The 24442-nt window shown below is 36.4% G+C and overlaps 1 long non-coding RNA gene across 3 annotated transcripts; it reads right to left on the reverse strand.

Moving 5' to 3' along the window:
* Nucleotides 1-1023: 1023 nt before the first annotated feature.
* Nucleotides 1024-11703, reverse strand: LOC116241047 (uncharacterized). 3 transcript variants are annotated; one of them, XR_016461779.1, is made up of 5 exons: nt 11303-11703; nt 8930-9001; nt 8325-8476; nt 7076-7191; nt 1024-1252 (listed from the first exon to the last, which is right to left on the reverse strand). It is a non-coding gene; the product is annotated as an uncharacterized LOC116241047 (long non-coding RNA). The 3 variants fall into 3 exon arrangements; XR_016461780.1 differs by lacking the exon at nt 1024-1252 and adding an exon at nt 6545-6994; XR_004169440.2 differs by lacking the exons at nt 1024-1252; nt 7076-7191 and adding an exon at nt 7511-7731.
* Between the last annotated feature and the right edge of the window lie 12739 nt (nt 11704-24442).

Raw genomic sequence — 24442 nt, forward strand, 5'->3', positions numbered from 1 at the left:
ATTCTAACTAATCAGAGAGCACTTTGTAATTTTTAAGAGTTTATTTCCAGTTGCGTACCATCTTGCATGGCTGCTGGAAAGAATAAAGAAATGGATGATTAGCCATCTTCCTGGTAACATAAGAGCGCTGATGAATGCTGGTTTGTGTTTTTGTCAATATGGAAGGAAGAAAGAGTAATGCACTGACTTTTATTTACAGTATAAATTCTTTAAAAGAAAAGAAAGCTTAAAGTTAGCTTTCTCTTATCCCACTTCACAGATTACACTATTAATTCTCTGTGTATATATGTATCCCTCCACAACAATTTCACCAGCCTGATGTCAAATGCTATAATGAGCCGAAGCCTTTCAACAGAGATCACAAATGGGTTGGCTTGAAGTGTTCATAAAAATACATTTTTTGTTCTGCTACAAAGTAAAGGTTGTAAGACACCATTTGGAATTCTAAGGTGGTGTTATCCACAACATACCCAGTTTGGTAAAAGGAAAGCTAGTAATTCCTACATGCTGGCCTTTCAATACTTCACTGCAGTTTTAAGGTGGCATTTGACTGTAGAATTGCATAAGTGAAAAGTGTTTGTGAAGTTTCAAATGGAGTTCTTAGATGTGCAGAGTGTGTCAGTGTGATCCATGAGCATTGTCTTCATGACAGCTCACTGAATAAAACCTGAGGTTTTATAAATAACATAAGGAGACCAGCTGCATTTTCAACTGTTAGGAATTCTGTCGTTTTCCTTAGATAAAAAACCATTAGGTTGGTTGCATCAGACAGCACGCTTGTGAAAATATGTCATGGAAGTTACCTGAGAGTACCTCAGACATAAATTATTTTGTTAAGCAAGTTAATACAAGTTTTAATTGACAGTAACTCCTAATCAATCTCATATCTTATTTTTTTTTGAAAATTCATAAAGGTAACAGTGAATTATGAGACAGACTTCAAAATAATTAGGTAAGGAAGAAAAATAATCAGTCATTTTAATTGGAAACAGTTTTAACAATGGAAGAATGAGGAGACTTGGATTTTATATGCACATCTGATAAGAACTCTGCAAGTGAGTTTCAAAGACATTCATTTGTAACTTGTATGGATAAGCCCAGGAAAATGAAAAGGTAGTAGCATCTCAGAGCAGATAATGAGCTCAGACATTGTCAGCAAGGCTTCATTGAAGACTCTTAGAACTCTGTCACCTTCTTTCAATAACAAGTGAATTTCAGGTATGAAGAGCAGTAAAAGGAAATCACCACTTCTCTGTAATTGGAGAGACAGAGAAAACTCTTGTCAGCTTCCATGCTTTTGATTAAAACCCATAAAAAGTAATTTTAGAATGAAATGTGTGTGATTATGTGATTGAAAAACTTACAGATCTGCAGTACTTTTAATACAACATGTTTGTGAGAGAACAACTCATTTGCTCTTTGAAGCTCTAGAAGCAACAGCGGAAGACAATGGATATAAAAAAAAAATGGAAGACTTTTAATTTGGAAGGATAATTTTAGAAGTTCTTGTCATTCTTATAAATATACAAATCTATGAGTCTTGTTTAGAAAGATTGGACACGACAAGTATTTGAATTCATGAATTACAAAAAGATATCAGAAAATACAGAAGTACTCACACATACATGGATTTTTTTTTTAATTTCACAAGAATAAATCAAAAGCAGGGAAACTGGATATTTGTGAGATTTTGTCAACAGTTTTACTTAGCTTTGGACCACATCATGCTAAAATGCACCCAGAAGCGAATTATTTTAGTTTAAAAATATTATAAATCTCTAAAATTATGATGGATATCATGACAGACTCTCAAATACAGCAGCAAGATCAAGAGATTTTATAATAGTTATTAGAAAATATAATTGTAAAGTGATTAGACATAAGGCTCTCTACCTACAAACACTCCTTTCTTTCAGGGGAACATTGACAGCAATGTGAAGATTAATCCTAAATTAGCAAAGAAACAGCCAGACTTGCTCTGTGATGCAGTAGGATAGCATGTATTCCTGCAAATCTGGTACTGTGAGCTCAGTGCCAGTGGATTTCTGTCAACTGCACCTCAGCATTGTGTAGGATGAAGGCTGCCTGTGCACCATGGGACTGCTCGACTGCCAGCATCCATCAGTCTTCCTGCTGATGCTGAACTGGATCATACTAGTTTTTGTCTGTGCGTGCTCATATCACTTGCAGTCTATTTCTGAGAATCCCCAAAAGCCAGTAGCATAGAAATGCTGAGTTTCTGGGTTTGTATTTGTTTGTTGTTGTTGTTATTTGGTGTTTTTTGGTGCTTTTTGGTGTATTTTTTTTTTTTTCCTTAACAAAATTGAAAATATTGCGTTTAAGTGGTGCTTGTTTTTTTAACTACTTAACAATGTATCTTCCCCATAGCAGGTTTTTTTTTTTTTTTTCCCTATGAAAACTTTTTGTGGTAGCATGCCATTCTTTGTAAAGACAGAGGCTGGCAAACATGCTTACATAACAAGATGTGTCACTTCAGGCTGAAATTTAGGAGACAGTATTTTTCTGAACAGCTGCAAACGCCTCAGGGTAGGTCAGTTATGCCTTATGGATGCAACGTCAAGTATTTGTTAAGAAAGCAGGATATTTTGTAAAACTTCTATTTTTCTAAATCACTGGTGACACAAGGTGACAAGGACGAATCAGACACCACTTGTTTTCCAAGAGCAAAGTTTGGATTTGATCAGCTAATAATACTGTCTGTGACAGTGCTGAAAACCTGGTTACCATCAAATCTGGTGGAAAACTAAAAACAGGATTTCCCAGACTGTCTCTGATAAAATCAAGGAAGCTAAGGAAGATCCCTCAGATTTTCTTCTAATTTTGAAAAGCAAAGTGAATGTGCTGTTCACATCTCAGAATTTGAAAAAAACTTTACATCCCCCCCTTGCAAGTTTAAAATCACACATTACTGTTTTATTTTTCTGTTCAGAGAAAACAATAAACTTCAGTAGCAAGGCAACAAAGTAATTATACTCAGGTGGAAAAAAACTTTTAATAAAAAAGCACTGCAATAAAAATTTTTATCTACCTTTTTTTTTTTTTTTCCCCACAGAGGCTTTTTTAATGAGTCTAACTGTAGTTTTTTTGAAAAACTTTGTTATAAGTGTCAAGATCTTAGTAATTTGTTGATTATGGGTATACTTCTGATGCTATTGAAATGTCCTATGGACGGTATATGCTGCACCCTTACCAAAGTGTCTGTTGCTATGAGAAAACTGTTCATTACATTACCTCACAGAATCAAAAGACCACAGAATAAGTGTCTCAAGCCACTCCTTGTTTGAAATGGCAGAGTCACACAGGAAAATACAGACATGCTTTTCCCAAGCATTTGCAGCCCTGCAGAGAACTTAAGCACTCATGGTGTTCATGCAGAGCAGAGGGCTATGTTTGGCATTTAGTGTCTTAACATAAAATGCTTTGAACTCAGGTGGTCTGTGTAAGCATAATATGCCACTAGGATTTGGGCTAAGATGGAAAATTTTCTGATTTTCAGGCAGACTTGGCGTATGTATTTATCTCATCTCTGCCAAAAAATGCACCTAGGCTACCATATATTTCTGTTCACCTCCAGATATAGACCAGCAAGTTTAGCAATGCTGGTGACATTTAAGTCCTACAAAGTCACCAAAATCGCTCTATGATTTCACTAAGCTTCAGCATGGGGTTTTCAGTTACACTTTTCCCAGCCACTCAACACATTCTTCAGTAACTGTTAAGTTCTCATTCCAAACCTGCGTTGAAGTTGATTTACTACGGGGTAAAATGTAATATGCAATATATAATACATAGATTGACATGTAGGTAGGTAGGTAGGTAGATAGATAGAAAGAAAATCAAAGAACCAGAAGACACTTTGGGTCTGATGATGTTGCCTGTTTTTCATTGCTTACAAATAAATGATTGGGGAAACACTAAAAGATTAGAGAAGAGGTTAGCAACTGGTAGGAATTTGAACACAACACATTGACAAGGACTTTGAAAAGTTCTAAGAATTAATTACAGAATTAATTAATCCAGAGACTATTGGAAACGGCTGGAAGCCAAGAGTGCAAAAAGGTCAGTGAATTTTTGATACATGTAATATACCTTCTGCTTCTTTACATAAAGTAATTTGCTAGCTAGATATTAAAAAAAAAAAAAAAAAAAAAAAGGCAATAATTTTATGGTACCTTTTTCTAGAAGGTAAAAATCAAATAATTTCTACAAGAGACAATGTACTTCCAGCAAAACCAAGTTCTCTGTCAGCATAGATGGTCTAGGAGCGTATAAGCTATTAAAAATCATCCTAATTACTCAGAGTAGGTGCACGTTTTTCAGAGAACATTGACTTCTATAGCGACAAAACCCAGATGCCATCTGTGATCTCAGTCCCATAGAGAGTGAGTTGCTCAGGAATGGCTTTGACTCTAGAAAACCATGTGGTTAATCCTCTGGAAAACAGAAACACCTGATGGGTGAGGGCTGATGTATACTCTGGCACCATGAGTTCTATCTGTATACAGAAAATGCATAAGTAGAAAATTATGTAAGTTATATTGAGCCAACTGAGCATTGCTCTAATTAATGCAAATACTCAGAGGGAAAGCTCTGCATGATTGCTTCATTATCCTGCATCAGGTTGCACTCTCCCCATCCCCCAGCCTCCTCCTTCAGCCTGGCCATTGTGCTCAAGGCTTTGCTCAGAAATAATAGCACTGCCTTGCTAAATACTATGACTATGAATCAATCATCTCATAAATATTGAGGGACCTAAGATCTCCTTGAGCTCTCATCCTCATAACAAGACTGTATGTGGTCTCCTCAATTCCTTCTAAACACTGTGAAGCTTGACTGACTACTGTCTCAGGTGAACTATGTGGAAGAAATATTGGAGATGACTTATTGTGATGTCCACATTTTATGAGAAGGTACAGCATTTCGGAAATCTCCAGAGTGAAGTGCACTAATCTGAAAGGAGTCTATTTCTTAAGACCTGCAGACCTTAGATATTAGTAGCACCAGGGGAGCTAGCTATACTGACTCCAAGAGATACAGCATGTAGGGCAGAGTGGAGAGTAAACACTGTGGCCAGTTTCTGTGATAACATTACAGGAATGGGAACTAGGTGGTACTGTAGGACTGAAAAACTGCATAGCTTTTCATTTTTCTGTTGCACCAATCACAGCAAAGGTGTGATTCTAGTCACTCAAGCTCCATTTTGAACTGAGCATTTTCCCCTTTATGTGACACATATTTGTTGTTGTGCTCTGCTGCCCAGATTACTTACTGTTTCTACCTGCCTCTGCATGCATACTCATTTAGGAGTCTGTAAGCTTTTCCACAGCACAAACTTACAAACTTTCTGGAACAATATTTCAGCCTCGCAGTTCAAACAAAAAAAAAAAAAAAGAAAATCTGCTTTAGAAAGTACATTCCAAGATCAATCCTTGGAAGGCATGTAAATGTCTGTGGAAATCATGTCAGGCACAGTTCTAGGTGCAGAAGGACTGTTGAAAAGAACTTCACATCTAGCAGTCTTAGGGCCCAAGACAGACAGTAAACATTCAGGTTGCTGAAGATTACATTATCACACTCTAAAGCTTTGCTTTTGTTCATGCAGGATAACTGACTTCCACAGAAAGGTCTTCAAAAGTGTAATTTTTGAGAGCAAACACTTGATGTATAGTAGCTTGTCTCTCCAGTAGGACAGAAATAAGCTTATTCAATTCCTTTTTATTTTTTTCCCAATTTGGCAGTAAAAAATTATGACAACAGCTCTTTTCTAGCATCTCCTTTTTATAAAAACAAACAAACAAAAGTATTTGGAGTTTATCATCTGGGTTGGGATGAAAAAAAATCCAAATATTTTCTCTGAATATAGATGGCTATGGAATAAGTTTCAGAAGTGTGTGATATGATAAAACCTCCACTTCTTAAGAGTCAGTCAGGTCCATGTCCATATCTATGCTAGTGCTAGCAAGCTGAGAATCTGGCCACAGTAAGCTTCAAGAAGGCTCTGAAGATCAAATGTGGAAGGAAAATATTATTGGCAAGGGTTCTCGCTATAGTATGGTTTTATTATCACTATTATTTTGTATTATATTATGAACAAGATATTATGCTTCTTTTTTGGATCCACACACACACACACACAAAAAATTAGAGTACATATCTGGGGAGGATACAGGTATAGATGAATGTGTTTTAAAAGAAAACACATAAAAAGCCTGAATATTTGTCCCTGTGACAAAAAATGCATTCACTTCTCCTATGTAATCTTCCTTCCAGGTTCAACCAATGCATGCAAAAGTAGGAGAACTATGGATGCTGTTGCATCTAAAACTAGGGACAGTCAATGTGAAGGAAAACTGATCAAACTGATTTTCCAGTTGGATAAGTCCTTTACAGAATACAACTCTGAATTAAATCAGCAATTTATTAATAAATTTCATAGAAAAATATTTATATACTCTGGTGCTAATAACTGCAGAATGATAAACCTTTAAACAATGTCTAAATAACACTGGAATATTAAGAAACCTCAGCTTTCCAGAGATGATGTCTTTTTGCAGAAAAATAACAAAACATAATGCTATACTATTCCTGGATCTGTAATTAAACTAGAAATGAAAAAGATCCCATATGACAGATGTAGCAATCACAGGCAGAACAGAAACCACAGCACTTCAAGCTTCCTTTTTAATCTAAGGCTGTAACCACAAAGAAAATCCCAGAATTATGGAAAGCATTATTCTGAGTATAAAGAAACACACTCTTCTTAAGTGAGAGTGGCTTCTCATGCTCATTCAAAGTGATGCCTCTCTCAGTAGCTAAAAAGCCATATTCTCACTACAAAAGAAAGATGGAGATACCTTCAAAAAGCACCATCAGTTTGACTACTTCTTTTATGCCACTGTTGTTATCTTTCATGAAGTATCCATAGGGAAAAAAGCTTGGAAGATATCAGCAAAGAGGCAGTCATTCCTACTAGCTGAAAGGAACAGCTGTAGTTATAATACTGACATTTTATAATTACATTAATATAGATACATAAATATAATTATAAAATTACCTCCATCACTCTATGGGATTCTGTTACAACTTCATCTGAAAGATCAGAATCTTTGGTGGGTAAATATCAGGTGCACAGTTGCTTTCCTCAGTAAACATACGCATGCTTCAAAAGCCCTACATTTGAATAAAAGTAAACATTACCCTGCCACTTTTACCATTCACCTCTTCTAATATCAGTGTCTACTACTGACATAGTATTATTTTGTAAGAGGAAAAAAATTATTTGCAGAGTTTTTGTTTTGTTTTTACCACCACCTTATGCTCTTATCAACATAAATAAACAATTATGAATTTAGCAGACACTAACATTCTGAAAACTTTAACTTGGGGACTATTGTTGTTCTGAGAAGCAACCAAATTCAACTGAGCTTATAAAAAGCAAGTTTTACAAGAATTAATATCTTGTAAAATGAAAAAAAAAAATCTTGAAAAGGATAGATAAGACAGCATACTTCAAACACTAGCCTGTGGCTGCCTGCTGCACTGCAGTAAGCAGATCCTGCCTACCAAGCTTCTGCTAGCTGATTTTCCAAGCATACAGTCACTTCCTCATATGATATCGAGATTTTCTTCCCCACCACCTCTGAGGTCTGGCTGCCTGCTTCTTTCTTGCCTCTCTCATAGACACCGTTCACCATCTTTTTGTAATTCAATCTAGAACATAAAGTGTATATGGAGAAATGAGAAATCTGGGCTATCTTTTTTGTCTCCTTCAAGACATCTCGCCTGACATACTGTTCGAAAGAATATATTATCAAAAACTGAGAAGAAAGAAAGCTACCCAGTAACAAGATCTTTACTGTAGTAATGCTAAAATATGCAGTAATCTCTGAAATAATTATTCTCAAGGCACATATGAAACAGATGCACTGAATGCTGAGGACAGAGTTGCTCTACACAACAGTAAGAAAGAGGAACAAGCCTTGTATATAATAACAAAGTCATCCATTTTTTCCTCCTTAGCAAAAGATATCCTACAACATACAATGGGTTCCTTTGGGCTCTTTTTCTACCAAGAAAAGACATTCAGAACAAAAAAGAGCTCTATCTGACAGTTCTACGTGGTAATGGATGCCTACAAGTGCTTAGGCAGGAGACAAGACTGCATTCACCTTAACAAGCACACCTGCTAGACTCTGTAAGAACTGATGGCATCTACCTCTACTGGGAAAGTTTTGACTTATTTGGAGCTATTGATGATATGAAATGATAGTTCTGGCAGCCCACTGTGTCTTAATCAAACTTACACATAATAACATCTTCAGCCTTGATGTCAAGTTCCCATAGCAGTAATGGGAAGATTGCACTTCTCCCAGAAAAGATCATGGCCAATGTGCACTTCTGTCGAGTTGTCCCATCAGCACAGAATGCCAGGCACCAACTGTTTGCTTCCTAGCCACTGAAATACAGGAATGATTTTCCATTATTGTGTTGTTTTTAAAGTATTATCTTGCTGGCTTTAGAAAATCATTTTCATCCCACCTAGGCTCCAATATCTTTGCCCTGTATGTTCTATTGGAAGAATTGATTTATAGAGTACAGGAAAAAAAAAGTCTACTGTTTCATACAAATGTTTAACTAGGCAGTTAGAGCTAGCACATTTCACTTGGAAGTCCCTACAAAGCTAACACTTTATAAACTGTCAATACAAAAACAGAAATTTTAAGCATCTCCTTTCCCTTCCTTAGTAATCTAACTCTAGAGGTGATAAAGGCGTCAAGAAAACTTAAACCAGAGTGAAACTGATTCTCCTGGAGGAGAAAAAATAATAGATTTGTGTGTTTTTCTTCTTACTTAATGGTCCCTGCACAGCAAAGAGAAGAAAAAAGCCTCAGTCTTGGCTTATGCTTACCTCTTGACTAGATTCTTATTGGCTTTAGTCCCTTGAAGCAGATAGCAGATGCTTGGACAGGCTGCCTTGAAACTGTGTAGATCAAGGAAAAAATAGGATAAGCCTTATACACATACACACATACAGAACTGAACCGATGCAAGAAATATTTTTCATTTCAGATAGTTCTGGATCAGAATCAGGAATTTATTGCAGAAGGACACGGCACAATTTGGTTCATATTCTTAAAAATATTAGTCATATATGGAAACGTAAACTATTTAAATAAATGCATTGAATAAATATATCATTACATGAGGAATCATCATTAGGAATTTTCAATCCCTACCATAGAAAGAAATGTGACCAAACTGTCTTCAGTGTGATCATTTGATATTCAAACTTAAATGATTTTAAGATCAGAAGAATCATTTTGTCTTATATGCTGAATTTCATCACTGAGGTCTTAAAGAAGGCATAAGCAGAGGGCAGACTATCAGTACAGAAATTTAACTCAAATATTCTTCAGAAAATGAAGTATATAAGAAGCAGAAATAAGTCTGTCCTCTGATCTTGATATTTCCACCCTGCAAAATAAGGAAAATTACAGAAGCATTATATACACTCTTAAAAAGATTTAAGCAAGAGATATCAGCATCATTATTTGAAATAAAGATAAGTTACAAGTAGAAATTATGACCTTTAATAATTAATTAAAAAAAAAAAAAGAAACATTAATCTCAGGATATCTTTTCCTATTTGGAATTTAATATTACTTTCCATAAAATGCTACCATAGATAAGTAGAAAAAGAAGTTAGATACAGAAAAATCAGGTGAAACTGGTAACACAGATTTAAGTTTTAGCTTCCTCAGATTTTGATCACTGTAACACAAATTGTCAATTGTAAAGCACAATGCAATGTCACCACTTGCATTCAATGGAAATACTTTTATTTACATTAAAATGTCAGCTGTGTTCAAGTACATGCATGTATGTATAATAGTTATGACTTACCCCTATTCTTTGACCTGCACAATAGCATTTCTGTTATCAAGATGCTGTATCTAAACAACTCCCATGTTTCCTCTTGTTCTGAGGAACAATGTAAAACTGCATGTCCCTTGTGACAGCAGGCTATTCCTACAACATGTACCACAATGGCAAAAGTCTCCATCTGCATACTTCCAACTAGAGGGAAAGAACTGCTGTGTCTGTTATCTCCAAGACCGCTGGAAGATAAAAAAGCACCCAGTAGCAGAATGTATGTCTCTGTACCACCCCTTGCCACAAAACTCTTACTTCTCCACAAAAACCATCAACCACCAGAACTCAAGTCACCACTTTAAATAGGGAAATACTTCTTCTTGCATGCTTACATTTATGGGAGTGTGCCAAGTTGTGAAGCTACCCAAATGCGTTCACCAAATCTTTGTCATAGATTTTCTCGTTTAGAAGCAGTACAAACACAAGTACTTACATTCAAATTACAATTACCTTCCCTACTGAGCCAAAAAACAGGTTAAGGGGAAGTGTAACTCAAATCTGATATGAAATGAACACAGCTTGTAGTTTTTATTTGTAGTGATGATCGTTTTGAATTAGGAGGACTGATAATGCAGTACCATACCCTTCAGATACTCAAATTTTACAGAACATAATCACTGATAGAAATTCAGATAAACATTACAGATGAGAACAGCAAAGGAATTTTCTTAAATTCTTAAGTTGCTTACTTTACCAGTGTACCACTAATGTATTTCTCACACATCATCTGCTGTTGAACTTGTTCACAGACAAAAAATACATCTCACAGAAAAATCCAAAGCTGAGAATGATTGCCTGGAATAACATCCTCGTCATGGTACCAGCTGCATCATGCTCTGTTACTTCCACCCAAAATTACATTACATGGCAAAATAAGAAAAGATATCTTACTAAAAGACAGTCAATACATTTGCAAATGCAAAGCTGTTCATGCCACCCTCCTGAGCAGTTATTTCTGTACAAGGAATAGAATGTACACACTGTACCACCAAACAGCAATATCCCATCAACTCCACCTGCCGTATATAAAGCAATGTACATACCAGCTAACAGCAGCTGTCTTGTAGGCCTATTTTGAAACCAAGAGACAGTTTTCTTGTTTATAAACATAAGGAACTCTAAGCATGTCTTGGATATGTGCATCCATACCAACAGTAACAGAAATTAGTCTTAAAAGTTAGTCTTGCGAGAAAGGAGGACTTTATACTGGTGGTACTATAGAAAATGTTTGAATATGCATAGTAAGGTTAATTTTTGTTTGCAGATCCCTGAATATGATTGTCTAAAGTGGGGAAAATATTCTTATCATCAAGATAAATAAAACTTTTGTGCAGTAAGAGTGGCTCACCATGAAAAACACAGTTGTCCCTGAGAAAGAGTGCAGCAGACTGGTGTATTTGCAAGTGTTACCTATAGGCAACTGGCCTGGCTGTACAAGACAGAGTGGGAAAAATGAAAGAAAGATGCTTTGATAGCTTCCAGAATCTCTGTGCCAGCACATAGAGAAGAGGCATTATGACCTGCAGCTAAATTTCTGCACCACAAACAACTGTAAGAAGCAACCTCCATCACACTTAAGATAACAGACATAAATAAATCTGGTAACAATGGGAAATTTGCCCTAGATGTATCATTAATTCTTCACCAACATCTTTTCTTTAAAATCAAACATGACTTCATGGTTTAAAAAGGTCTCATCCCTACCACGACACTGTCTTCTAAAGTGTAAGTATTTTCAGAAAGAAATCCCTTTCAGTATAGTCACTGAGACAAGTATTTTTGTTTGTTTTTCAAATCAAGTGTCATAACTTATAATTGAGTAATTCTCTTTTGTCTAGCTCAGGGCTGTTTCTTCTTTACCTTTTCCACTCACAGATCCTACAGCCTTTGGCTGTGACAGCCTTCACGAGCCCCTACCAGCCTCTACCATGTGTTGTCTCAGGGAGATATACAAGCTTCTCTCCTATCTAAGCTATCTCTGAATTCCTCTGGCTTCCCCTTCAGCTGGACAGAAAACAGCATACTCTGTCACTGTAATTAGGTTTATCTCCGTTAGCTAGCTGGAAGAAAAAGACAACATTGAAGGTCAAACCTACGAGCCAGCAGGTTGGAAACGTGAATCTTTTCTCTGCTGGTCCTTTGCACAGCAATATGAGGTTGAGGACTCTAGAGAATCTGATCTCTTGCATCCAGTGCCTGCAGGTTTGGTATGAAATTATGCCTGCTCTTAAGATGGGATTTGTGGCAGCAGGAAAAGCTTTGGTGATGTGGATTTTCTGGCAAGGTTTTGAAGTTGTGTTCCTGTTCCTGTGCAGTGTGCTTGAGCAATTGCATCTATTTTTCCTTAACAAAGACTGAAAATACAGTTCAGGCAGCAATAATGACAAGGTTAGGCAGATTACTGACATTGCCAACCCTTAATTAAATGTTTTAATACTCATTTTCAATCAGATCTGGAAATAACTAATTGCTAAACTGGTTTAGAATGAGAACATTAAGTGCAGCTTCAACAAAAAAAATATTTCTACTTCAACAGGTAAGGTCTGTGACAGATTAAATTCTACCCCCGAGTAGATTAAAAACATCCAGCTAATGCCAAATGATATCTTAACATCAGAAAAGACAAGACATATATATTTAACTCCCTAGCATCTGAGTCTGTGACAGTGGAAAGATGCTCTTTCCTTTTCAACAATTCTGGAAAAATCTCCCCAACCCTAGACTCCACCAATAAATAAGAAATGTGGTGCAAAACAGAAAGGCAGTGAAAACCAACAGCAAAGCAATCTCAATGCTTATAATTTTGCCCCACATTATTTATTTCTGTAAACTACTGTTCACCTGCTGACATTTTCTTTGGAAAAAATTATACTCACTTTTAACACTCTGGTTTTGCTTTTATATTCTACCTCTTTATATATTTATAATTTCCCAAAGTTTTTCAAGATCAGAATAAACTGTTGACCATCTTTCAGCATAATTACAGATCAGAAAAAACTACTTTCATTCAGCTCATTAGAGTCATTTTAGAATGGCACCTGTGCAGGAGTGAAGACTTAAGCTGTTTAGCAGGGAATGTTAACATTCCCTGTTATGGCAAACACATAATTTGAGATTTCCCAAATTTATATCTTCTCAGACAGACCATAAAAATTCAGTCAAGTGTGCTTTTTGTATTAAGTCATTGAGGATAGATTGTTTATATCTGTTTTGGTTTTGATGGGTGTGTTCTTTGTATAGGCATGAAAAACCAAGGGATGTGAGTTTTATCTGTGCTGCGGCTATAGACCTGCAGTTTGTTCAAACAGATCATGTCACCTGGCTAAAATAATCTGTGTCTCTACGTGACACAATTTTAAGGAGTACTGCTGTAGCGTGCTACAAGTCCATCCAATGTGCACAAGCCCTTCTATGAATTCAGGGAAACAACAAAAGCATTAATAAAAACCAAAACCAGCAAAAGGTGTTCTTTGTTCTTGTTGTTTCAGTTTGTTATGATTAACCCTAAACATAATCATTCTGCAAAAATACAATAGGAGCAATTCTGAGAAGACATTTTCTCTTCTTATGAATAGGCACAGTTCCACTTAATCAGCTGTGCTGTGGCTTTCTGGGTAAGAAATGAGAAAGCAAGGAATTAGCAATATATAGCACTAACTCCTTTAAAGAGTATAATGTCTTTACTACTGAAATAACAGAACTTCCCATTGGAAATTAAAGCCCCTTATGCACAGAGATTTCAGCAACATAATATTTACATTCCATTTCAGAATATTTACAGCTGATATTTTAACAGGTTGAAGATTTTGCTTAGTATTTAATAGTCCTTGAGATTTTTATTCTTTCAATTCTAAACATTTCCATATGATTTATAATTCTACTTCACATCTTCTTGACAAATACTTCAAATGAATTTCAGTTATAACACAATCCTGGAACAAGGAAGCATTGGCAGTAATAAAACTTTGATATAAATTAATCAGATCTGAAGAATGAATTCAGTATCACATAAAACGTGAGCATTTTGCTTACAGTGAGGTTAACAGGAGTTACATGTTCACATGGACTCAATGACACAGGTAAACACTTCTGCAGCTAAAAATTGTGCAGCTCCAAGTGTCCTTGAAGTCGGTGCAAATCTGCAAAGTGTTTATGTCAGATCTATCACAACACTACTTTGGTGAAAAAGAATATGTTATGTGAAAATATTTAATATTGTAAGTTTCATGATGTTTTTGTTGGGTTTTGTTTGTTTGTTTGTTTTTGCATAACCATAACTTCATGTACTAAATCTCATCCCTTGTCAAAAAAAAAAAAAAAAGCATTTTCACCGTAGTGAACAGATTGCAGATACATGGAAAGTAAGGTCTTCCTATATGCTTTGGTGCAAAAAATTTAAATTTTATCAGTGGTGTACAAAAAATGTACAGACTTGTTTGGTCTTGTAGGGGCTAAACCAACTATGAATTTTTTCCAAATTCTTCTCACCTAAAACTGTACCTGGTCAAACAAGTGAAGGGATATAAAGATGAAATTGAAAAGCTAGATAATAAAATATCAGCTGAAGTTGATACTATAAACATAGGGGTTTTTAGTCCAGTTAAAGTATTCTGCATAATTTTCAGTTTATTTTATCCCTTTTTCATTGCTTTTTGTAATGAATTGTTTTGAAAAGATTAAAGCAGAGAAAAAAAGGCTTCCTGGAAAAACAAACAAACAAACAAAAAGAAATCAAGCATACTCCTCAGTAATTTATTCATCTAAAAATAGTTTGCACATTCAACTTCTCTGTTTCCAGATATATCCTATCATGTTTTTATATACTTTCAGAAAAAAAGCCACACAACTGTAATGAACATACAAAGGATGCTAACTTGCTGTTTTAGCTCATTCTGGTATACGACCGTCAATTCTAAAAACGATTACAAAAAGCTATAAAGCAATAAAATGGACAGCATTTAATAGTTCAGTTGCTACAATTGCTAATGGTTTGTCATTTCATTTAAATTCACTTCTGCAATCCTAGCCATACTGTACAGTATATTTGCTATCTACAGACTCATTAATTTCAATGAATTTGGGTAGGCAGCAGCAATTACATCTCCAGTGCTACAGTCACAGATGTTTAAAAGGCCTCAGAGTGCTACACTGTGAAGTGTCTTCAAATTCCAGTAACAATGGAGACCTCTAAGGCCCTTTAAGGATTCCTGTATTTTTAATTTTTGTTCTGTAAGAATCTCTTCTGGAGTTAAGTTAGTAATAACCATAGCCCCAGGATGTAATAGCTAAGAGCATGAGTGCTCTGTCAGATTGAACCAAGCAGTTAAATTTTACTGTCATCCTATCTACATCCAAGGATCTAATATCAGTAATATCACAAATTACCAGCAATATTGCTTCAATTCAGGTGGTTTTGAGACTGGATAGTCTGAGGGTCAAGAACTTTATTGTACTCAATATGCTGAAAATATGTATTTCCATGCACTTAAACATTCTGTAGTAGTGCTGTTGGAAAAAGCAAAAAGCATTTTGTTTTATCTAGCTTTTAAAGCACGCTGAGAAGTACTTTACGCTCTCCTGTCTGATACCCCTCTTGGTCTTCAAAAACACTAAAATGATGTCTGTGTGACTGAACATTTGCATTTCATAGCAACTTCAAAAATAGCTCTTTGTTCCATCTGGTGACTGAGTCATAAAAGGGGAGGACTGTCAAAGTCTCACTATGATATTCAGTGTTTTGATCCTAGTAAGGTCCAAAAATCCCCACGAATGCATGTTGTCTTGATGCAGCTCCCAAAGCCAGCCAGTCAATCACTTAGCATGGCATCCAACTTTTGTCTGGGAAAATAAAGCTGTCTCCTGCAGGTTCAAATCTATTAAGTTCTGCTTGGAATTTTATGTTCAAGCAAACCTGAAATCTCCCCACAACAGCTGTTGAACAAACCTCATCACAGCTAGATAAGAATCTAATGATAACTTTTATCTGGTTCCTACAAGGCTTGCTCAACAGTCACGCCAGATTACATATTAAAAGTTTATGAATTCAAAAACTTCGGAGCTTGTAGCCTGAGCTTCCAATCAGGAAGAGTAGAAACAGTTTTCCTTATTTCACTGAGCCTTTACAAAAGCAACTTAAGCTTTGCCAAGAACAACTGCCTTGAAAATATTTCCAAATGAAGTAAAAATGGCTGCGTAGCTTTCTCTTATTGTGATTTAAGAATCTGTGAAATTGAACAATGAATGATAAATATCAAATGATAAAAGAAAATCCAGAAGCTTATAAACTCACTCTAAATTTCTTTTATTAATAAATTTTGTCAAGTATCAGCATATTTGAGGTGCCTCATTTTCAAGCAAGGACGGAAGTGCCAGAATCTCCATAATAATTTTAGGTTGAAGGGAGCTGGGGGTTGGCCTCTTCTCTTGTGTAACTGGTGATAGGACTAGAGGGAATGGTTTCAAGCTGCGCCAGGGAAGATTCAGGCTGGATATTAGGAAATACTACTTTTCTGAAGGAGTGGTCAGGCACTGGAATGGGCTGCCCAGGGAGGTGGTGGAGTCACTGACCCTGGAGGTGTTCAAGGAACGTTTGGATTTTGTGTTGAGGGATACGGTTTAGCGAGAACCATTGGTGATAGGTGGATGATTGGACTGGATGATCTTATAGGTCTTTTCCAACCTTAGTGATTCTGTGATTCTGTGATAAGTAACAATATATCTGGGCAGATTGGTGAGGAACACTAAAGCCCTAGAAAACAGAAACAATAATTCAGTTGAAAGAATAAAAAGATTTTTCTCTGTCCAGTGCAAGGTGTGGCTGTCACAAAGAAAGTGAATTGGAGTCTCAGTCTTAAAGATGAAACAATATTTTAGCTATTTATTTCAATAATAATTTCTCCAGCACATCATCCTAACAGTATTAGATAGGCATCTGTATATCTGTCTTTCCCCATTTTCTATCTTTTCTCTTCTTTTACTCTTTTTAGTATCCATTTTCTAAAATTGCCTTGCCTGTAATGCTTATTAACTATAATTAACAAATGTGTCAATTTTACCTCCAAGTGGAGTATTAATTGTTGTTAAGGAAAGTCTCAATAAATTGATGAGAATTACTCCTCTGAGTCTTGGGTGACTCCATCATGGTAGTGGTCCCTGCTGACTCCAGGAGGCACAAGTCAGGAGATAGAAAAAGATTCACCTCCCTCAAAACCCACTGAGTGGGAGAACACAGCTACAAAACACTGTTTTTCAACAGTCGCCAACATTAGCTATGTTTTTTCACCATTGATAAACAAAAGCCTTTATGCTGCACTCCCAGAAATCTGCTCCAGTGGAGGTGACACAGTCTTACTGTAGGCACTGCTGAAATGCACCACCCACCACCTCACTGTGCTCAGATCCACTGCTTGCTCTCCATAAACATTCAGCAAGCATTGATAAAAGTCAGTGGGTACAAGTGTTTCCATGTGGAGGAATTAAATGACATACATTTTCCTCAGTATACTTCCCTGCCAGATGCCATTCTGTCAGACTGCCCCTCTGCTACCACCTGTGTCACAGAAATAAAATGTGATGGGATAGTGGTGGGAAGGTTTAGCTTCTACTGTCACCTTACCAACATCCACCTCTGATGTTGTAGGCAAACATCAATAAAATAAGAGGCATTACTTTTGGATGAACGGCTGTGTATTGATACATTTTGGGAAGGAGACAGATGTTGATCTCAAGGACACCTCAGAGAAATCAAAACTCATTGTGGGAAAGAACATCTCAAAAAATAAAAGAGCAATTCAATCCAAGCAGATTGGAAATTGCAACACAGCAACTTTGACATGCCTCTGGCAGCAACTGCATAGCATAGAAAATTGAAAGCCTCAGTATCACTTCTATAGGCACATCAGTCTGTTAAACTACTTGCTCTCATTCTTCATTATTAGCATGAGTTGTCTATGTACCATGTTTAATTTTGCCTTTTATTATTTGTACCCAAGAGAATTTCACTTCTTGATCCAATAAAGAGAATTGGATTAAGACATATAATAAAAAGGACTCTTAAAAAGAGAACTTTTTAATGAATCCCATAAATAGTACCCTACTTATCCTCTTAACTAAGGGGATAAAAAAGAATAATGTTTGCTGATGCAGATCTAGATGTCCTCTGTTCATACAGATGTTTGTAAAACTAGCAATTCCAAGAGCAGTAAGTGAAAATAAGGAACACGCTTACAAAACATCTCTCACTGATTCCAGCTACAGCTGAAGTTTTTCCTAATATTTAGATACTAACAGATGGCTTCCTTAAGCTTGCTGGAGAAGGCTAAAAAATACCCAGAGAATGGAAAGGAGAGTGGAACAGGTGACACACTACACTGACTGTGGACAACAGACTGTTTAGTGAAAAGCTGGTGCTTGGTAAGTCAAATGTTGGATTGCTGGTTTTAAATTTCCACTGTTAGTGTACTAAAAACAAGAAAAGAAAGACACTCCAATTGTCCATTGAAAAAAAAAAAAAAAGCTATAAGACCTACAAATTACTGAATCTGGAATTTTTCTGTCATTTTCTTTGGAAAATGAAATCTCACACATTTCTTCATTAATAAAGGGGATGGGAACTCTAAGAGAAAACACAGATATAGCTTCAAAAAGGTTGCACCTGACTGAAGACAGCAAACAACTGAACAGTGATTATTTATTGCCTGCAGTCAGCAGGAGGGAAGGGGGTGTATTTCAATCATTTGGATATCTGTTGGCAAGACAACACGGTGAGCTGTAAGTGATCTAGGAGACTGCTAGAGTCCATTGAGGATAACTTTCTGGTTCAGGTATTGGATAGCCTGACCAGAGGTGAAGTGTTGCTGGACATGATTTCAAGTTGTTGAATGAATTATTGGATGACATCTCTTGGGCAGAAGTCCTTAAAGACAACAGAGTGGAACAAAGGTAGCTGCTCTTCAATGATACCCTTCTGAGAGTGCAAAAGCTCTCCATTCCTCAAAATAAGAAAGCAGGGAGGGAAGACAGGAAACCAGCGTGGCTTGGCAAGGACCTGTTGGGCAAACTGAGGGAAAAGAAGGACAAGTACAGACAGTGGAAGCAAGAATGTGTCACCTGGGAAGAACACAAGAGTGCTGTTCTGACTTGCAGAGTTGGCATTAGGAAAGCCAAGGCACAGATGGAACTGAACTTAGTGAGGGCTGTTAAACACAGCAAGGAAGGGATGCCATCCCAAGAGACCTTGATAAACTCAAAAGGAACCTAATGAGGTTCAACAAAGCAAAATGCAAGGTTTTGCACCTGGGAAGAAGTAATCCCAGATATGTATACGGAATGGGAGAAAAACTCATTGAGAGCTGCCTGACTGAAAAGGACTTAAAGATCCTTGTTGAGGAAAAACTTAATGTGACCAAGCAGTATGCACTTGCAGCCCAGAAGGCCAATGGTATCCTGGGTTCCATTAGAAGAGGGGTGGCTAGCAGGGACAGGGAGGTATTGTTCCCCTCTACTCCACCTCTGTGAGGCCCCAGATGGAGTACTGCGTATAAGTCTGGGGCCCCCAACACTGGAAAAATGTGGAGTTTTTGGAGAGAGTCCAGAGGAGGGCCATGAAGATATTGCTGAAGGAACTGGGCTTCTTAGCCTGGAAAAAAAAAAAAAAAAAAGGTTGTGGAGAGATGTCATTGTGGCCTTCCAGTGTTTAAGAGAAATTTATAAGCAAGAAGGAAATAAAATTTTACATGAGTAGTGTAGAGAGAGTGATAGGACAGGGTGAAAATGGTTTTAAACCAAAGGAAGGGAGATTTAGATTAGATGTCAGGAGGAGGTTTACTGAGAGAGTGGTGAGGAGCTAGAACAGGCTGCCCACAGCCTGTGGAAGCCCCATCATAGAAGGTCTTTGATGCTAGGTTGAATGGTGCCCTGGGCAGAATGATCTCGTACTTGATTTAGCAGCTGGCAGCCTCACCCGTGGAAGGGCAGGTGGAGATTGATAATCCTTGAGGTTCCTTCCAACCCAAGCCATTCTATTATTCTACTGATACTTTTTTCTTTCTTTTTCTTTTTTTACTGGAAACAAGATCTGAACCATCAAAGCGGGAGAGAGGCACATATTAATGCTATACGAAAAAATATTTCCAATGTTACTGCACAAACCAACATAGCATTTTCATGTAAATCCTGAAAGTCAGAAGCACTCATGATATCTCAAAAATATACTAACTTAAACATGGAGATATACTAAGCTCTTTATCATGAAAATACTGAAGTGTTACAAAAATCTGGAAAAGAAATAAAGGAAAGAGAAAATAACATTGTTTAACTCAACAAAGCCATTCCCACTTTAAGTCAGCCACTTTATTTTGATGGAAAACAACCAAGACAGGATGCAACTTAGGTAGATGAAAGACAAAATAAAATTATTTAACTCAACAAAGCCATTCCCACTATGTTTTAAGTCAGACGCTTTATTTTGATGGAAAACAACCAAGACAGGATGCAACTTAGGTATGATGAAGTGCAAGATTCATGAGCTTGTGTAGTAATATTGAGTTAGTGTGCTGATTTACTTGAAGGAATTGGAGATGAAATCCCAACACAGCATCTGACTAATGCGCAGAAAATATTTTCATCAAAAATTTTCTGTAGGAACAGAAACTATTGTTGAGAAGTTCCAGATAAGGAATTACATAGCCTCTTTAATTTTCAAATGCCTAACTATTTTAAAATATTTTCACCTTCAAGTTAAAAAAATTAAAAGAAACTCTTCATGAAATATTTCATGTAATGGTATTTCAATAATGTCACTGAAGTAAAAAAAAATAAAAATAAACTATTTAAGTTGTTATATGCTTTTTAATGCACTAAGATAGGTTTTTGAGTCTACAAGCATTTGAAAAAGATGTTATCTTTTGGAAGATACACCAACTATATAGAGACTGTGCAGCAGGAGACTGGCAGCCTTAGATCAGGGATGATGGTTAAAACACCAGACATGTTACTGCAGCAGGAAGATCCCTGTGAATTGAGAAGTCTGAAGTTTGCTACTACAGTCATCTGGAGTCTCAGAGAATTATGACTACAGGTTCTAGAGTGGAATATTTTCTCTTTACAAAAAGAAAAAAAAAAGACTAATGTGGTTGAAAATGTATTAAGCATGATTATAACTATTCCTCATTTAAAAATAAAGCTACGCTAATGGGATTCAATTTGCAGAAAAGGTATCCTAATTTTATGGCTCTCTGCAGTATAATTAATTTCCAAAGTAGAGAAAAAATTCACAGGGAATTCTAACAGATTTCAGTCAACATCATTTTTATTAGTCGTTTTTCTACTTAATAAAATAAAAGAAAAACCTTTTTCATGCATTTAAGGCAGGAGTTCTAGAAATTAAGGAGGAAATTAGGGAAAAATCACATATGAATGCAGTCCTCTCCAGCACATTATGATAAAAGCGTTAGTGTACTGCATAGTATTTGCACTAAGCAGTTCCTTAGTATAAATTAAAGTATCAATATTTAATGAAGTACACAAACAAATCTCATTGCCCTGAGATTCTTAAGCTTGATATTCAGTCCTTGAAGGAAAGTAAGGAAATAAAGCTGGCAGCTCCCTGCCTCAAAGGGCTGGGGAGTACTGTCAGCACTGCCTGATATTAATGGCAGTTCTGGTCTGTTCCCCCCCAAACACTGGTCAAAATCCATACCTGGACAGTAACACAGACAGACACTGGGTATTCATGGTCATGACAGGCAATCTTCATTTCTTCAGTCCATATCTCCTTTCACATTTTATCAAATTCTTTTAGGGACTGTAAATTCTTCCTGTCACAATGCATAGAGAGCATATTCAAACTTTTTTTTTTTTTTGGGGGGGGGGGGGGGCAGGAGGATGGGGGGAAGACTGGCAGGAGATCATCCAGAATATTGAGTTATTTCTATAGCAGCAGTAGATGTTTTCATCATTTTTTGTCTATCTAAATCCCAATGCTGCATAAATACATCTCCATGAAAAACATTACTGAGTTCTCCTACTCTGTTTCTAGACAAAGATTAGATTCACCTAAAGGACACGCACTATGATGGCAAGATGGGAAAGTTGCTTCAGAGAATTCATTGGTATTCATTTTAATTCCACAGAGATCACAATGCTTTTGATCATTCTTGTCTCTTTATGTTGATTATGGATGATCACAGCAAAAAGGCATTCTTTCCCCTTGTATGTGCTAAAAAAACCTGAAAAGATCTGACCAGAACAAAGGAAACTTTGTTCCTGTCTGAATGAATCATGTTTGCTAATTTCTACTGCTATCTGTGCCTTTTTACACCCATTTTATAGATAAGACATTCAGAAGATTGAAAAAAAACATTGTTATTTAATTGAATGTCTGTAAGCCCTCTATCTCCACACTTTGGTGTGACTTTGACAGAGCTCAGAGTTTTGAATCATCAGCCACTTTTCCTTCAAAAAGGCATGAGATATTAAAATGGGGTGTCCCCCTTTTGTAATGAGCAACTGCAGTTTGGGGATGATTTGAACAGGTTCATTAACATTGAACATCACTAATTGGTAATAAGAATCTCATTTATTTTTAACAACTTTCTAGTAGGTCAAATGCAGCTATAACAACCACACTGGGTTCTGAAGAATACATGTTACTGAATCACAGAATCATAGAACTGTTTGAGTTGCAATGGGCTCTTAAAGGCCATCCAGGCCAATTCCCCTGCAACAAACAGGGACATCTAAAGCTTCATCATGTGCTCACAGCCCCCTGCAGCCTGGCCTTGAGTGTATCCTAGGATGAGGCATCCATCAGCTCTCTCTGGGCAACCAGTGCCTCAAAGCCCTTGTTGTAAAAAACTCCTTTCTTATATCCAACCTAAATCTCCCCTCTTTCATTTTGATACCATTTCCCCTTGTCCTATCACCACAGACTGTGCTCAAGATACTCTCCCCTTGTTTCCTATATAAATCATCTAAGAAGAACAAGAACACAAAAGTGAGAAGCACTGTTAGCTGAGAAGCAATTAGGTCTGTGTACTGTTAAACTATCTGTGAACTTAAAGCAGTTCATATGCTTTGCATGCCCCATGCCCTCTTTGGAGCTTTGGAACCTCACCTATTGTGAGGTTCATTCTATGCAGCTATGAAGATAAAATATCCATGACACTTAAGCTTCAGTTTCAATAGCTTTCAACTTAGGGATCACTATCATACTAATTCAATCATGCTAATTATATGTAGAAAAGGAGATTTGCAGCAATTACTAAATTTTGACAGAGGACAATTATGTCTAGACCTGTTAATTTTTGCTTCCATTTGCCAAGGTTGGTTGAGTTTACTAATGACAAATGCTTTAATTTGCTGATTGACAACATAGAACAGTGACTTGCAATAAATGCCACTCCTATAAAACCTTTTTGAAGAATATATCAAACTGAGATGACTAAAAAGTTTATGTTGAAATTAATAGTACTTTACACTATTGACCCGAATAGCATATGACTCCATTTTATCTCATCACATAGTTATTTTCTGTTCCTGTTAAGTTCCAAAATTAGTAAAAAAAATTGCAACATCCTGTAACAAACCAATGTAAAGAGTTCATTAGGGGAACATAGCAGAGAAGCAAGAATTCACTTTCATATTATACTTGTGTGCTTTACTACACAAATATACTGATTAACATTGCAGGTCTGAAACACAAATCTCACACATGACTGATATGAGTAGGCATTACATGACAGATAATTCATACTATTTTTTTGAGAGTAAAGCTTATGGAGTACCTTTGAGGTGAAAAAAAATAGCTATAGAAGTATATACTTCAGAATCCTCCATTATAAACTGGAATAAATGTGAACACTTGGTTTTATCATCACTTGCAATGATCCAAGTAACTCTACATTACATTCGACGTGCAATATAGAATTGTCTGATGCAGATTACTTGCTGACTCATACACAAATTCTATCTGAATACAGAATAAATATATAAGAAGAGTTTTAACCTCTCAGAAGCTTTTGGTGAAAGACAAGAATCTGAGTCAAGAAATCCTAGTCATTAATTTTCAGTTAATTTTTACATTATTATTAAATGTTAAAAATTACATATTTAAAAAACCTCTTTGTAAATCTCATGCATATTCATATACCACAAATTACTCCTCCAAATCATAGGTGATTGATGGAAGTTATTTTCCAGGCAAATTTATTTAACTCACAGATATTTGTTTAGAAGCTGTAAAATAAAAAAACAGAGGCAATATGTGAAATACTGCTCATTGTTTGTAATAGTATGAGTTAAACTTGCCTATGAATGGTCTTCCAATATCAGCTTGTAATTAGTGTGTATCTCAGAAGAAAAAAAGCAAATCTTCTCCACTGAGGAGAAATACTCAAACCATTCTCTTACTAACCATGCTTTCCACAGCCAAACTCACATCCCTAGCATGGCCACAGAGATTGAATATTTCTTCACAATATGCACATAA

This window comes from Phasianus colchicus, chromosome Z (genome assembly GCF_987193195.1).
Source record: "Phasianus colchicus chromosome Z, bPhaCol1.hap1.1, whole genome shotgun sequence".
NCBI lineage: Eukaryota > Metazoa > Chordata > Aves > Galliformes > Phasianidae > Phasianus > Phasianus colchicus.